The sequence below is a fragment of the Poecile atricapillus genome, chromosome 6, assembly GCF_030490865.1.
Source record: "Poecile atricapillus isolate bPoeAtr1 chromosome 6, bPoeAtr1.hap1, whole genome shotgun sequence".
NCBI lineage: Eukaryota > Metazoa > Chordata > Aves > Passeriformes > Paridae > Poecile > Poecile atricapillus.
Window position 1 is genome coordinate 11,486,789 of NC_081254.1, and position 16,040 is coordinate 11,502,828.

A 16,040-nucleotide genomic window follows, 5' to 3' on the forward strand; every position below is an offset into this window, starting at 1 on the left:
AGGTCGTTATGATTCATCCTTTTAGATTAAGATCCAGTTTGGTGTCCTGCAGCCCAAATATTATTATAATGTAGTTTACTTTTGCAGACTTTATTTTGTGATTAAGACAAGGAGTTAACAGCACTCAATAATGCAGAGATGGGCATTACTTGCCATAGCAACACAAACTTCATCCTCAGCAACACTGTTCCTGACCTGACAGGGACATTCACTTGTGGGTATCTTCAATGCCCAAGTGCCTTGAAAAGTACTGGCTGAGACAGCAGTTTCTGCAATGTGCGAATTTTCACGCTAGGAACTGGATGAAAAAAGTTGATCCATTTCACAAAAAGGGTTAAATACATTTCAAGGCGAGTGGCTGTTGCTAAATTCATGCATCCTGGCTTAGAATCAATATCTAACATCTGACAAGCACTGGGCTGTATTGGCACACATTATTACTGAAGAGATGCTAGCACTAACAGCTTTAGTTCTGCTTGGGAGCACACACACGCATGTTGCATTCTTATTCCATATTGAGTGTCTATTCTGCTGCTATAATTTGATAGTACACAGAGTGGAAGAACAGCAGACTCAGATTTTCCTTTGAAATTATAAACATAAGCATAGGAGTTCTGTATTGCTTGGCATGGAAGCTGTGATTTTGTCTTTCTTGCAGGCTGGCTTTGTTTTGGACACTGACAGATTTTTCTGGATGACGGTGATCGGAAAAAATTTTCCAAAAGTCTATTAAGACAAGACCTGCATTTTCAAATGCCTATCACCACAGTATCTGGCCACATACAATTATTAGGTGTGCCTTTACCTGCCTATATTTTAAAGAAGTCTATGAAAGTGACAGGTGTGAAGTTATACTTCCTCTTTTGTTTTGCTGTGTAGGATAGTACAGAAGTGAAGCATTCATCTAACAATCTGTGGGCAAAACGTGTGTGAGCCAGAATGCAAAGCCAGTGTTCTCATCTTACATTCAGAGGTCACAACTCTGGAGTGGAGTACACAACATTTACAAGTCCTATCTGATATTAGCATGCAAAAATGGAGCTACACTGTGGAGAGGTCAACAAAATAAGCAAGCCCATGTCTCCCGCAATACATGCACATGTGGCTATTTGGCACCAATAAGGCAGATTACTTCCCAGCTGGTTATTCTCTGGAAACAGTTTATCTGGGCAGGCATCTCCACACCAGCAATTACTGGCGTGTCCTGAAGGCCTAAAGAGTGTTTTGGTGCGCAGCAAAGGGAAACTGAGTAGGTTTGTACAATCTTCATCGTGATCTTCATTTCCCACTGTAGCTGGCTTTGTGTGAAAAGTTCTTGATGCAGAGTAACCAGGTGACAGGACAGGTGAAAGGCGAGAGGACACCAGCAGCACAACTGCTGTCACATCGTTGAGTGAAGGATTAAAACCAGCAGCCCAGGTGGGAGCTGTGCCACCTGCCTGGCACAGAACACTTGTCACTGGAGCTCCTTCTGCACTGCTGCTGGGAGACCCCACTTGAAGACAGACAGACAAATTATTACTTTTCCAATTTGTCCTAATGATAAGGACCTTTGAAACAAGAAACAATGCAAATTATGGCCTTCAGCATCCTTATCAGCAAGCAGAGCAGCTCATTGCAGAAGTTAGTATTCCAGTCTACCTAACTGGGCATATTTATATAGATACAGGAAATGGAAAAAGCAAACAATGCTGTCCTTTGCAATAGAACCCTATCCCTCCTGCGGCACTGCAACGTCAGCCTTCTCAGAACTACTTTTCCACGAAGCCAAAAGGCCCATGCGAGTCTCTCGTTTCTCCCTACGTGCCTGCCACCGCTGACTGCTCGCTGCTGTCCCCAGCTCACACGCAGCCCCCCTGAACTCCCATCAAAAGTGCTACGGTAACCCTCCATCCCACCTCCTCCGTGAATGCCGGCAGCTTGTCCGCTTTCCATGGCACCAACCCCACCGGCATCTGGATGGGACCTCCCGGCCCTGCAGCCGAATCCAGCCGCAGCTGTGCTTTTCTCGCTTCTCGACCCTCTTCAAGGCCAGCAGTGCCTCCATGACACCGGCTTGGCCACTTTTTCCCTCACGCCTTCCTGCCCTTTCCTAGAGGAGCTTCTTCACGGGGAAAGCGCTGCTGGGGCCCGGGCGCCCGGTGACAAGCCGGCCCAGGCTGCAGCCCGCGCTCCCGCCCGCGGAGGGGCTACTGGGGAGGAAAAGCAGGCCCGGCGGGTTCCTCCCGGCCAACTTTTCTTCCCGGGGAGCCCCGCCAGCCCTCCCGCCCACGGCACGTGCTGATGGACGGGCGGGGGCGGCGGGCGCGCTCCCGCCTCCCCGCGGGCCCCCGCCGCGCGCGCGCCCGGCTGCAGTGATTGGAATCCGGCTCGCTCCCGCCCCGCCCCGCAGGGACGCGCCGGGAGCGCCTGCCGGGACACGGAGCCTGCGCCGAGCCGTCCCGCCCTCCCCGCCCGACACGCACCCGCCTTCGCCCCCGTCTCAGCGGAGCCGTCGGGGCCCCGGGAACGGCCCGCGGAGCGCGGCGGGGAGCGGGCCCCCTCCCCCTTCGCCTGCCGTCCCCGAGAGGAGGATGAGGAGCCCCCACCGCCGGTGAGTGCGGGCCGCGCCGCGGAGGCCTCGGCCGGGCGGCCGGGCGGGGAGAGCCGGGGCGCTCCGGGCAGCGCCGCGCCCGCACCGCTCCCTCTGCTGCCGGGGCTGCGCGGGGCGCTCCCTCCGCCGCCAGTGCCCCTTCCCCGCCGTCGGGCGGCCCGGCCTGGGCGGTGCCCGGCGGGGTCTGCGCCGGCCCCGGGCAGCGCCGTCGAAGGCGGACTCCGCTGCCGCTGGCGGCGGCCCTCCCGCCCCGGTCTGGCTGCTCGGGGCCCGGGGAGCGCCCCCGGCCCGGCCGCCCTGCCCCGCCGGGGCGCTGGGGGCGCTGCCCGCCGCCGGGCCGGGCCGGGCCGGGTGGGCGCCGCGGGGGCTGCGCGGGGCCCGCGGGTCCCTGCGTGGGCAGGGCCGGCGCGGCGCTCGCCGGCCGTGCGCTCCCTCCCTCCTGCCTCCCTCCTGCCTCCCTCCTGCCTCCCTCCTGCCTCCCTTCCCCGTGTTGTAATCCCGGGCCCGGTGCCGAGCCGCCCCAGCCGGAGCGAGCGGCAGCGCCCGTCGTCGTGGGAAGGGTACGAGGAATAAGGTGCTTCGCCCTCCTTTTGTGCGAGCCTTGAACAAAGCTGGACGCCGGCTTTCCAAATCGGTTTTTGCAGTTCAGCGATGTCAAACAAAAAAAGTCTGAAGAAATAATAACCCCAAGTAACGTCCGTACCTTAGTCGTGAAAGATTGTGCTGTTGAGGACCGATTATGTACGCGGTTTTCATAGCTGATTACAAAATCTATTGAACAGCGTTCAAAAGCACAAATGGGTTTTTACCACCTTTCAATCAACCACACTCTGATGTTGTTTTGGTAAAATTAAGAGTGAATTCAGCAGCAGGGAATGGTCGTAAGCTGTGGTATTTCCTTTCAGCAGTTGCCTGTTACTTTGTGTCTAGTTGTATGACGATTTTTCCCAGTGTAAATTGATTGCTCTCCGAATTTACATGTTTTGTTCTCTGCTTAGAGGTAATTATCTTTGAGTTCTTTTATCAAGTTAGCATGCTAGGGATTGTTCAGGCCTGTTACCTGAAGGGATGGAGAAGCTGCTTTTGTAGATAAGGAAGACTCTCCAAATTGACAGTCTTGTTTGATTTGCAGTAGAACCTAGTCCTGGAATAAAAAAGTTAACATAAGCACGATTTATAGTCAGATAATTTATCTATCCAGTCTACAGCTAGAAATACTCCAGGTTGTAGTGTTTATAGCAGCCTGGATAAAACTCTTGCTGACGATGTATTTGTCGTTTGGTCTTGCACTTTTGTCCTTTTGTACCTTTTTCTTAGGCTATGCATCACATTTTCTTTGGGGGGTGTGTGTGTGGCTGTGTATTTTGTATGTATTTATATAGACAGGTACAACCTGATAGGCTCTGAGATCTGGTTTGAAATTTTATGAAGGGTCTTCTCATGCACCTGCAAGATTCAGCTGCCAGTCCTCAGTATGTCCTGCTGGCTGATCTCTTCCAGCGACAGAGAGTTTATGTGGCTGGATCTGAATTATTTCCTTCCCTTAATTGTGAAGTAATTTAGTTTTGAAATGGACCTCTGGATGTTATCTGTTTGAGCCTTTGTTCAAGTCAGAGCAGAAAGCTCTCTGTAAACTGCAGGCCTGAAATAACGTGTTACTTGGAATTCACTGATTAAAGACATGTTTACTAAAACAGTACGTAGTTAGAGCACAGACTTTCTTAAAGCCAGTGTGTGGAACCCCAAATCCTAATGTTTTGGACACTGCTCTGCAATATCCTCACAGTGAAAATTGTTATGCACATTAAAAATACTGGATATGGTTGAGTGTGTAAATGATATACGAGCTTTTGCTGGATACCAGGTCTGACATACAGAGCTGCAGTAGCTTCTTTGGTAAATTGCTGGAAAACACAGATGAATGAAGGAGACCAATCAATATCTATCAGAGAAACTATTACAAATGTGTTTGTCCTTGCTTATCAAGCATCAGTTGTCAGAAAATTTGTCCTATCTGGATACCTGGGAAAGCCTCAGGTATTTCTTGGTTCCTCAGTAAAAAGAGGGCATATTCTCAGTGCCTGGGATTTCTTCATTTATCTTACTGTCATCTGTAAATAAATGGCAGAAGGAACTTGGTAATTTAAAAGTATATCTTGTCAGAGTCATATGTGAGTACAGATGGAGTACTTGAAGCCTTGTTTCCTTTGCTAGCATTCTGAAAATGCAAGACTTGGAGGCAGGCACAGAGTGTGCCTGACAAGAAGTTTTTCCTTTCACTGCTGCTTTATTGGTTCCACTTTTCCCTTTCTTGGACAAGATCTGCAGAACCCTCTGCAGTTGTCCCACCACAGTTGGGCTGATGGGCTCCAGTTGCAGCGGTCTCTTTTGTGCCTTCCAGGATGGTTAGTGCTTTAAGGGGAAATGTGATTTCTTTCTGTATTGTTTTCTTGAAATCTGTTAAAGGTTGATGTGAAAGCTGTTGAGGGTTCACTACTCTCTGGCACAAAAGTAACTAGACAGAGTAGTTAGTCTCTAAAATGTTTTAAACTGACAGTGAATGTAAAAACTTGCCCTGCTATATTGTGTCCTTTAAGAATAACACAGAGGCTACACTAGGTGATCCTTGGAACTGGGTAAAAGGTTGAAACACTCACCTAATTTTTCTTTTGTACAGAAAACGTAATTTTAGCAATCTCAGTGCTCTTATTGAGAAGATCTATGGAATAGCTATTTTGTGAGGGATTTGGAACCATCTGTGTAGTACATTGTATTCGGGGTGTGTAAATCCCAAGAGGTTTAACTTGATAAAACAAATAGCTGGCCCACCACTGACCAGCAAATCAGGGGACAAGCTGCCAACTTGCCAGGATGGACTTTGTTGAGAACTGGCTTCTGGGGACTTTGCTGGGTATATTTACAGAGCATATTAGGTGTATTTCATGTCTGTTTGCCTCCAAAGTAAAACAAAGCAATTATGCTACTAGTCTGCAATATATATTTTGAAATTCGCTGTAGCAGGTTGGACACTGGAGCATTTTAGGTTCATATATTTGAGAAGAGCAAGAATTTCATTCATCTTGTGGTAGTGCAAAACCCTTGCTTGGGTTTCTGGTTATGACTCCATTGTTTCAGCTGTACACAAATGATGTGAGAAATAGAGGCATTCTGTTTCAGATTTATGATCCAGAGGGGTTTTTCTTGCCATTTTTCTAAAGGGTGTCCTGTAGCTGCCAGCCCATTTCACTGGAATTCTATGTGTTACGGTTAGGTTTAGTACTGTCTAATGACAGTCAGCATTAGGGTAGGAAGATAAACTCTGGTTCATGATTGTGATAATATTCATAGGTTGTATAAGCAGGAGGAAAGGAAAAGCCACAGCAAAGCTTTATTGAAGGTCAGGTGTGTCACCAGCTCTGAGTTTCTGCAGTGACACCTGTAGTTACAGTGAAAGTGATTGCCCTGATGGAGCTGTCCCTGCCATCACCGCCCTGTCACTGGTGAGATGACTCTTCACGGGGGAGGGGGAGGTGCTCTGAGTGTCATGATGGTGTGAACTTTGAATGTTTTAAAAGATTTTGATTAGACAAAAATCTGTGTAGTAGCAATTCACAGGATGTGTTCCTGCAACATGCAGTTAAATGCTGTCATGCTCATTTTTTCCTCAAAATAGGATTCCCCAAAATACAGAGGAAAATGTAGTGCATTTAAATGTAATTCAGGTGTCATGAATTGTTTTGCATTAAAAGGGAAAAAAAATCAGTATTATTAATTCAGCTCTGCAGTATTGTAGCTTAATTTGCATCATATATTATAACAGCAGCAATGCTTTTTACAAAAATTTGATCTCACATAAATTTTTGCAGTGTGGTTTCAGTCAACTTTATTAATTTAAAATGTGGAAGCAACTAGCAATTCTTTTTGTCTGTATTCCCTCACTTCACCATCTTAAAGAGAAAACTGTCAGTCTTGCCATGCTTTTGTTGATAAACACAAGCAGATGTAGCAGGGATAAGTTAGAGAAATATCTAAGTCTCACAAGATAGATATCAGGAAATAATCTGGTTTGTGGAAGCGATTTCCTTTTCACTGTTGCAGGTGTTGAAATGATTTAAATTTGCTTTTCTTGTTAAAAAAAAAAAAAAAATCCCACCTTGAACCGTTTGTAGGCCTTTTTACTTCCTCTGTGAGAGCCTGATCCCAAATTTGGCTAGAAATTGATGGACAGAGCTCAAATGACTTTGAAGGACTGAAGTCATCAAAGATTTCAGAGAATCAGTACTCTGCTCATGAGATGTGTGCAAATGAGCACATTGTGTGCTCAGAGTCAGAATGTCTGGGATATGGAAGTGGTGAATAAGCTCAGATAAAATTTTCTAATTTAATAATTCTTTTACAACCCTGTGTTCAGTTGGAAATTCACAGTGCTGTGTTCAGGGAGAGGAACTGTTCCATGTGGTTTTGCAGGGGTGTAGAGGGCTTGAAAAGGAAGCATAAACAGAAGGGTTGGGAGGAATTGTTCAGCAGGAATAATGGATACTGAAAATATGAAAAATGTATCATCTACTTGTCCCTTTATATTTGGGAATGAAAGAACTTGGGGAGTAGTATGAGAACAAGAGGGATTTATCGGAAGAAAACAATGAACCTCGGTGACTGGAAATGTGAGTGAGGAGACCACAAAGCTGGGTAAAATGTGCTCTTCCTGGCTGCATGTCCTTCTTGGTGAAAGAGAAAATGATCTTTAACAGAATGCCTTGGAGAAGGTTTTAGAAACCCTCCTGTTTCCCTCTCGGTGTTGTGCGAGGAGCAGGCCTTGCAGTTGTTAGGTTTGAACAACTGAGAGTTAATTACAGCACAAGACTGGGACAGGGCACAGGGATGAACTGCCAGCTAATGAGATGCAGGCATTCTTCTCACTCAGTGTTTTGGGCACTGACTCTATCTGAATCTATCTTCTGTTCAGGTTATGGAAGGGATTTTAGCAGTAATGAAAAATTCAGTAGTGGTACCAAGTATTAAGCAGAAATGTCCCCAGTGATGGAAAAAATGTGAAGTTTCACTTTAAAGAGTTTTTTTAAAACTTGGTTTGAATGTCTCCTCTCTTAGAGACAAAGCAAACAATAAATCCCACCGAATAAAAATGTGGGATTTCTGTTCTAAAGTAGAGATGTATTTTTATAATTTTATCTTCCATATTTACTAGTTCATAATAATTTTACCTTCTCTTTTCTTGTGAAAATACTCTATAGAAAGTTTCCTGTAGAATATTCTGATGTGTATGCCATTCATTAGGATCGAAGATTGTGCCCTTCCCAACCCAGGCAAATTATTATTCTGAGCCTAAAACTAAATGGAAAATTGGATAGGTTTTGTGGCCAATCTGTCACATTTGAATGAGTGGGTACACCAGGGATAATTAATCTTTAAAACTTGTAGTGTAGACTGAAGTTTAAGACAGACAGTATTCTATGGCCTAGTCCTCTACTTGACTTAGATGAATGGAAATATTTCTAAACAATGCTATCTTGATATATATTTTTTAAATGTTTTACTATTCTTACATTAATAAATTCTTTATTGAGCTGATCTGACAACCACTCATACTGGTTTGCACAAATCTTTATATGTTTTGCTCTTTTAGTGCATGATGAATTATTTTTTTTTACATTTACAGCTATAATTAATCATAACTCTAAAAAGAATCAAAATCTGAAGTGTTGTTTTACTCAGAAGTTTATGGCAAAAGGCTCTGGCAGAGTGTAGAAACATTCCCCTATAGCTGATATTCTTCAGTTTCCTGCTCTTAAAATTTCATGGAAGGAATGCAATTAGAGGCTCGCCAATTTGGGTTAGACCAGGAACTGCAAAATCAAGCCCGACCCAGACAGGACAGTTTTTATTCAAACCCAAGCCTCTGTTGAACTGTCTGTTTTTGTTCTGCCACTGGCCCTGTTTCACTCCCCCACTTCTCTTTAAATTCACAAGTTTTTAAATGTAGAGATGTTTCTAATTTAGAAAATTATTTTGGTGTAATGAACTAAAGCAGAGAAGAGTGGACAAAGCTGAGGGAGGTCAAAAACCAGATGGAAATAGAAAATCTGAAAACATGGAGTAAAAAAAAAAAAATCCCCCTTGAAATAATGGAATCTAAATGCTGAAATTATACATCTGCTCAGCAGCTGTGCGTTCCTTAGCCAGAGGTTCTGTTGCAGAACTGGCATTACTCAAGTTTTTCTCAAAGCTTCAAATGCTGTTGTATAATATTTACATCTCTCTAATACTGTCAGTAATAGTCTTAGGAGCCTGGACAATAGAGGTGGAGGGAAGAGCTGATGTAAGAATTTCCTTCTTTGTCCTTAAGCATCTGTAGTGTGTATAGTTGTTTGCTGGAATGAAATTCTCTGATTTTCTTGCTTGGTTGTTCTTTATAAATATCTTAATTTCTGCTGACTTAATTTCAGAGGAGAAGTTGGTTACAGGAAAAGTAACCAACTAAAAGTATATGAAAGGAGGGTGCACTAGTGAGAAAATGCTTCAAGTGCTTTCCTCTCATCAGTGGCCAGCAGAATTGCTCCAGAGGAACACATAAGACAGTCTAGCAGACAACTGGAATTACACCACTCTGTGGAAGCTTCTTCCTACATCCCAATAACCAGGAGCTAGCTGAAGTCTGTAAGGCACATTAAATCTATTGCAGTGTATATCCATAGCACATGAAACAATTGTAGTTAGAAAAGGTCTCTCTGAACTACAAAGCAGGTTATAAAAATGTGTAATTTTACATTTTCATTTGTGTCCTTTTTTGTCTTTGTACCTTTTGACAGTGTTGGTGTTCATCAGAGTTACCTGATAGTAGTAAGATTTACATATGGTAGAGCTTTGAGAAAAGCATTGGTTTGAGTGCTGATATAAAGGGTTATTTAGTTAATGAAAGACCCTAAGATGGTGGGTTTTTTTTTTGCTTTGTACAAAGGGACTCTTGCTTCAAAGAATTTTTACCGAAATTTAAAAGTTTGAGGTTGTGTAAGAGAAATGTCAATTTTCAGCTATTTTGAACCTTGATTTCAAACTGTTTCTGCTTTTGGAAGAACTAATTGTTTACTGGAAGATTTTACTGTGTGTACTTGTTCCAACTGAAGGTAAAATAAATCTCCTTCAGGTTCCTTTGATTGATAAGAGAAGCTGTGGGTGTGCTGTAAATACAGATCCCAGGGTCTCCTAAGCACTTGAAAGAGCAGAGTGGGGCTTTGTGTTCGGGTAACAGGGAGTGTGGGCAGACGAGCAGTGGTGTGGTGAGAAAGGCTTGCTGGGTCTGAGCCCTGGGAGAGGAGCCCAGAGCTCTCTTCTAACCTGGGATAGGAGTGACAGAACTCTTAATCTTATTGCTCTGTATATAACTGCAAAGCACCTCTTCCCATATCTATCAATCCATACATTATTATTCCACTGTCACTGTTGATTTTTCTCTCTAGCATCTATAACTTTGTCATAGTGTGAAATGAGGTTTCAGGCTATTAAAGTGTAGCCAGTGTGAAATTTCTAAAATTTAACCTAAGTTTATTATTTCATTTGGGTTTCACTATTTTCCGTATGTTGTGGAAAAGATTGGGTTTTTGTGAGAGTGCCGTGGAGATTCCTGAAGTTCTTCCTTTTGGGTGAAGGAGGAGTGGGTTGAGAGGTGTGTGTCAGGCCTAACAGCAGGCCAGCGTGGGCAGTGTTGGTAGGTGCCTGCAGGAGGTTATCTCCGTGATTGAGTGGGGAGCAGTGGATATTGTTTGTCTTGAATTCCTTAGGGTAGTGGCAGTGTCACTTTTAACATTCTCATCAACAAAGTGATGGAAGTACAGACAGGACAAATGGACAGTGATACAGACTGAAAACTGGATGAGCTACCAGGAGTTGTGATCAGCAGCACAAAGTCCAGCTAGGGACCAGTGACTAGCAGTGTGACCCTGGGATCAAGCTGGATTTCCAGTACAGTGCAACCAAGTGAACGTTCATGGATAATGGGACAGAGCACACCCTCAGAAGTTTGTGGGCAATACAGAACTGGGAGGAGTGTTTGGTGGGCCAGGTGCTTGCACAGCCCCTTGCAGGGACCTGGATGGACTGGAGAAGTGAGCAGAGAGGAACCTCATGAAGCTCCACAAAGGGAAGTGGAAAGCCCTGCACTGTGGGAGGTGCCTCCTGGGCTCTCCAAGGGTGAGTGCTGTGGGCAGGTGTGGGGAGGTGATGATGCCCTTCAGCTCAGCACTGGTGAGACACATCTGGAAGGCCCTGGCTGCCTCTGGGCTCCCAGGAAGAACTGGGTAGATAGCCGTGTGGCAGAGAGGTGGTAACAGCCTCACTGGAAGCAAGCGATGAGGGCTGTTTTATTCTGTGTGTTTGGAAATAGTGTGGAAGGGGGGAATGGATGACGAGGTGGTGAAATTTGTAGCTGATACAGGTACTGTAAACTGGCTTGAGCAGTATTGAATGCTGCCTGGATGATAAAATACTGGATGAGGTACAGTAAGTGCAATGTAATTTAATTCAAACAGAGGCAAAAACAGTAATAGGCTCTAAATGAGGTATTAACACTTGGAGACATCTTTGTTTTGAAGCGCCTACTTTAGATTGAACCTATCTGTGTATGGTGTTGATTTTTTTTTTCTCCTCTTTTTTGTTTCCACTTTCACTTTTGTACTTGTGCCCAAGTAAAAGATTGGATTTGTTTGCTAATTTAACTGAAAACTAACTGCATTAAAACCCCTAGGTTTTCAGTATTAGCAGCTCACTATGGTACCTTATGAAGAGTAGGAGGAGAGGAGGGTCAGCACTTCCCTTCTTACAATCAGTACAGGCTTAAATGAATTTAAGCCAATATTGAAGCAGCATTCTATACAGTTAAGTATTTTAAAAATGTGATTATTCAGCTGTACAAGTTCATTATACATGGACATGCAGGTAATGTCTTTTTGGTAACACAATTTCAACAGTCCCATTAAAATGAGAAGATAATTTTTTTCTGGTTTGATTGTTCCTTCTTCCAGCAGTACAAATAGGATGCATTACAAATAGACTTGGGCCTCTTCAGTTAAGAAAAGAGAAACAATGGAGAGAGAGATGGTGACGGTAATCTGTCAAACTTTAAATGAAATTAAGAAACTGATGAATAGTGTTTCACCACTGGATTTTTTTCTCCACAGTGTAAGGGAATGGCAGGTTTACAAGGATGGTAAAATGGGGCATTACCCTTCCTCAGAGCAAATATTTCAGCTGAAAAGTCACTGTGAGAATACGTGGCTGTGGATGAAAGAGCTGTGCAGATTTGCAATCACACTGATTTGTTGATGGATGTGTGCACTGATGGCAATAGCGCAGTCACTTGTGCCTTGTAGATCGGGAACTCCGCGGGTTTCTGGATGAAGCCAGGGAGGACTCTGTTCTCCCTTAGTTCCTGATAGCAGGCAGTGTCACAGGCAGAGTGCTGGGCGAGACATCTGCCACAGAGCAGGCGGCAAATTCGGAGGCCTTTTATCACACCCACACGCAGCCAGGCACGTCAGCTCCTCTGCTGTTGCACTTAGTAGTGTCTGTAACGCCTACAGCTTTTTTTTTTTGCTGCATTGGCACCCATCTGCCTTCGTTGACACGTTTTTTAGGTTTGCTTTAACAAAACTGCCATCAAACGTGAAGTAACATGTTTTTTTGTATCTGCCTTATCTTAAACATTTTCTGTTCAGGTACTTTATTTTGCTTAGTGTGGAAAGATTGATCATATAATTTCCTAAGGACTGGAGCAGTGTAGCCAGGTAGACTTGCATTGATGTCTGCTGGATGAATAATTAACTGCCAGATGGAGAGGGCAGTTGTGTGCTGCAGATAAGCAGCCGGGTACACTCGAAGGGCCAGTTCTACTCCTTATTCATGCCACCCTGATGCGTCCTTCCCTCTTCCTTTGCAGCAGCACTGGCTGGCACTGCTCTGATGCTGTAGGAATCTAAACTGGCTGAGAGCCCATTACCCTTTTTTGCCTTCCTTTTAAATTTTTTTTTCAGTAGGCTTCACTTCTTACCAGTCTAGCTGTGGATGTGGGGGCAGACCAAGTATTACTGTTAGTGTAGAGAACAAGAGTGCCCCTTCCAGGCCCAGTTTCATCATAGTGTATTGTGCTTGTGGGTAAGTCTGCTTTTTGGGAATGTTACCCAGTTTGGAGTGACTTTTTTGTTGTTGTTGCTGTTTTTGGTTTTTTTGTTTTTTGGTTTTTTTAATATGAGCTTGAATGTTGGTGATCCCATGTAACTTTTTAGTGTATATTGACTATATTCTTACTCTACAAAGCGAAAACAGGTTGGTCAGAATCTTTTCTTTCCCATCCCCACATTTATCTTCACTCTTTCACAGCTGAGTCCTTTGTTTTGTAGTTCTGTTAATTTTTTCTGCCTCTGATGTAGACTGTAAGGTTTTGGAGTTTGGCAAACTCGTAATACTAAAACTTCAAAGACAAGCTTCATGTATCAGCAGGCTTCAAGATTAGATGTCTAGTCAGATTATGAAGTGGATGTCACACTGTTTCTGTTTCAAAGGTCTTGAGCTGTGTTAATGTCCCCAGAGGTGGAGGATGTTACAATCAGAAGTGTTCAGTAAACTTGTTCTGCCTGATAAGAGGGAGGTCAATATGCACTTTACTGTCCAGCCAGCAAGATGTTGTTTGGCACCAGAGGATGTGGGAGGAAAGGGAGAGACAACTGTGGTTAGAGGAATATGTGTGTGAGTGGGGAAATGGATCTATTGCTAAGGGACAAGGAGAGTGAAATCATACAGGATATATAGTGAGCTGGAGCAATTACACTGGGAAAATATATAAACCAAAATAGAACAAATCAGTAGAAAACCAGGCCTGTTAGAAAACCTATGATAGAAGCCATAGGTATTCTGATAGAAAACCTATGTCTGTTGCTCATAATGCAATTTGTTTGTTGCGTGATGCCTTCTTTTTTTTCCCCTGAATGAAGAAAAAAATTTGAGATGAAAGAGTCACTTGAGTTTTAAGAACTAGAAATATCATAGTTGTGTGTTTGCCATCACTACCAGGGCTGAGTAGATCAATTCAGCCAAGTTTTTTCTTCTGTTCTCTTCATTAAACCAGGCTTTATTAGAACAGAGAGAAAGCACAATAAAATCTTTATATAGCAGGCTCAGATATAACAACAGGTGATCTATTCCCAAATCCAAGGATTTTTACAGACTTGGTCAAAAGGAGCATGAAGTGACATAGCATCTATCTAGAAAGTGAAATGTGGGTGCTCTTTTCTGTATTACACTAAGCTGGCTCATGGCTATGACTGGAGAAATATAATTGAGAATTAAGTACAGTCTCTAAAAATGTATTTTTTCAAAGAACTGCTGTAGTTGAAGCAGATTATCTTTTTGACAATGAACATAATGGAATTAAATGCCACTGTAACAGTGCAGTTGGTATGAGAGAATAATCTAAAAATAGTGTTGAAATGTCTGACAAGCTCATAGGAGTACTGATGCAGCCACGTGTTTATATATTAGTATGTCTGCAGTCCACACTCTTCCACCTACGGAACCCATTACATTGTAATAAAAAACAGATTCCGCTTAAACTGCTTGTTGCAAATTCACTTGTTTTTTGGAAGTGCTGGATTTAACAAGTGCTGTTCTTCTGTGATGAGTTTCCTCATCAGAGGAAATAGTGTCATCCAGAATTTTGTGCTTTTAGGAAGTATTTTAGTCTCATGCAAAGAAATTTGCCAATACCTGTTGAGTTTTTAATTTTAAGTTAGAATGCAGGTTTCTAAAAGTATACTTAAAAAAACCCCAACTTTATTTAAACCATTAATTTGGATACATCTTTCAGAAGATTCTCTTCTCCTGGAAGCAGTGACTGGCACAGCTTTCTTTGGCCAGGCACACAGCATTCAGTTACAGCTCAGTGGGACTGCTTGTCCATGGTATGTTAGAGATCAATGAATAAAGTGGCACTTGCTAGAACAGCTAGTAATATTCACAGTCACATTTCTCATAGGAAAGTGTGCTCAAAAGGACATTTTGTTTAGAATGACACACCTGTCAGGCTCTGCGTTACTCATGCACCCAGAGAAGTACAAAAAGACATTAAAGGACATTTTCCACCTCCAGAGTGCTTTCCAACAGTACTTTCTATAATCTCTGTATCCCCTTCACCACCCTTTCACCCTGTATGTATGTTTCTGTGATATGTGGTCTATAGTTTTCAAAGATTGTGACTGTGGAAATATTGAAACTGTTATAAGCAGGTATATTTGCTGACACTGCTTTTCATTTGTTAAAATTAATTTGCAATGGCAGTCTGAGTTTGGATTTTTGGTTGGTTTTGTTTTGGTTTTTCTCCTTGGTTCCCTCTCCCTCCCACAGTGACTGCTTCTAATCTTTGCTGGCATGAAACTTGTGCTGAAGTACTTGAAGGTATTTGTGAATGTCCTTGTAAAACATCACAGTGGCATTTTCTGTCCACTCTTTTGGAAAACAGAATCCTTGGTAAAATATGTTTACCTCTTGTTATTTTTAGCACAGTGGGCTTAACCCTTGTTGAAACCTTTAGGTTTACTTTGTAGTTTTAGCACTGGCTTAATTTTCTTTATATGTAGTTGTGTGAAATATCCCAATAATAGGTCTTGAGACCAAAACACGACCTGTGGGAGTGACGGGAAAGTTTATGTTAAAAAAAACACAACAAAGTAAAACTTCAGGGAGGATGCTAAGGGTGGAACTGTTATATTGGTCTTCTGAAAGAGAATCAACACTAATAACTTCTTGCAGGGCATTTAATAGCTGTCAGGTAATCATGTTATGGTGTTTTGAGCTTCAGTTCTAATGTGTAAACATACTTGCTCTTCCACTGCTAACCAACAATTTGAATAAATTTTATTCCAATGAGTAAGCATTATTAAATATATTTTAAAAGAAAAATAGCTGCTTATTATTATTATATGTATGACATTTTCTGTTACCTTAGGTTAATAAGAGAAATTCTGGTTAAAATAGCAGATACTTCCAGTTTTGATTATCTGATAGAAATTACAAATTGGAAACAAAATTCTGTAGAATCCTAACAGATAGAAGAGGCTCCTTTGGGAAAAAAATTAAGTCTGAGTTTTACATAAGCTGAGAGACAAAATACTATCATGTATGATACACAGAAGCAACATTAACCATATTTTGCCTTCTGTAAAAAGAGGTCTTGCAAATATAAGTCTTTGTTTAGTGCTTATATTCTGTAACAATGGCACCTGAGTAGGGTTTTTGTTCTCATACATAACAAACAAAAAATAATCAATTCTTTGCTTACTTTGCCTAGAATTATAGAGATAGCCAGTTGTTAGTGCTTCTGATCCTTGACCTGCAATAACTTATTGATAGTGGGGATTTTTGATAGGTGTATATCAACAAGTGA

At 42.8% G+C, this 16,040-nt stretch overlaps 1 protein-coding gene across 2 annotated transcripts in view; it reads left to right on the forward strand.

Annotated features, from left to right (window-relative positions):
• Positions 1-2,454: 2,454 nt before the first annotated feature.
• The window catches only part of BMPR1A (bone morphogenetic protein receptor type 1A), a 73,383-nt gene continuing 59,797 nt past the window's right edge, over positions 2,455-16,040 (forward strand). The window contains exon 1 of one of the 2 annotated variants that reach the window (XM_058840706.1): positions 2,455-2,593. The gene's annotated coding sequence lies outside the window, so the exon portion shown is untranslated. The remainder of the gene's footprint in view (positions 2,594-16,040) is intronic. The other variant, XM_058840705.1, reaches the window with a different exon arrangement.